This window comes from Propithecus coquereli, unplaced genomic scaffold (genome assembly GCF_000956105.1).
Source record: "Propithecus coquereli isolate 6110/MARCELLA unplaced genomic scaffold, Pcoq_1.0 Scaffold109, whole genome shotgun sequence".
In the NCBI taxonomy this organism is placed as follows: domain Eukaryota; kingdom Metazoa; phylum Chordata; class Mammalia; order Primates; family Indriidae; genus Propithecus; species Propithecus coquereli.
The window spans coordinates 3,321,679-3,322,355 of NW_012134858.1; the positions used below are offsets into that span (position 1 = coordinate 3,321,679).

A 677-nucleotide genomic window follows, 5' to 3' on the forward strand; every position below is an offset into this window, starting at 1 on the left:
ACATGCAAACTTGTGTATTTGTGCATTTTCTGGGAGGAAGGCCACATTATTATTCTCAGATCTAATGACCAAAAAAATATTGATACTTTGCACTGGATTCAGTAGTTCCCAGTCATATTTCTTCCATTGGAAATTTTACTTTCCCCTTTTTTAAAGAAAACAATTATTAGTATATGACCTGATCTGAAAGGTATAGTTTGTTGAAGTTCATTTGAGGTATGTAGAATCTTCATTCAAGCATTTAATGTCTGTGTATGTTTCAGGATGAGAATTAAGTCACCTAAACACATCCTCTCCCTTGATTCTGCTACATTAACACTAATTACATTTTTATTCTTCGATTCTTTTTTTTTTCTTGACTTGATGTAAAGCATCACCTTTGTTAATACCACTTTAGACACAGTGTAGTGTAACTATTGACATTTTCTTCTCATTTTTTGCTTTCTAAGAATATAATGAGAAGACACCTCAACTTTTTATTAATAAAATAATGTATGTCACAGAAGTATTTCCACATGTACAGATATACTGCCACCTCAGAATGAGTGAGATTGAAGGTTAATCAACTCTGATCCTTTCTTCTTGTACTGATTATTACACCTGTGTTTCAAGGGTGCCCTTTTCTGCTGGGGCCCTAACTTTGAGGCCATTTCTGTGTCTCCATATGCACTAATTAT

The 677-nt window shown here is 33.5% G+C and overlaps 1 protein-coding gene across 1 annotated transcript in view; it reads left to right on the forward strand.

Annotated features, from left to right (window-relative positions):
- Positions 1 to 677, forward strand: part of GHITM (growth hormone inducible transmembrane protein) — a 30,908-nt gene that overhangs the window by 20,298 nt on the left and 9,933 nt on the right. The gene's annotated exons all lie outside the window — the stretch shown is intronic.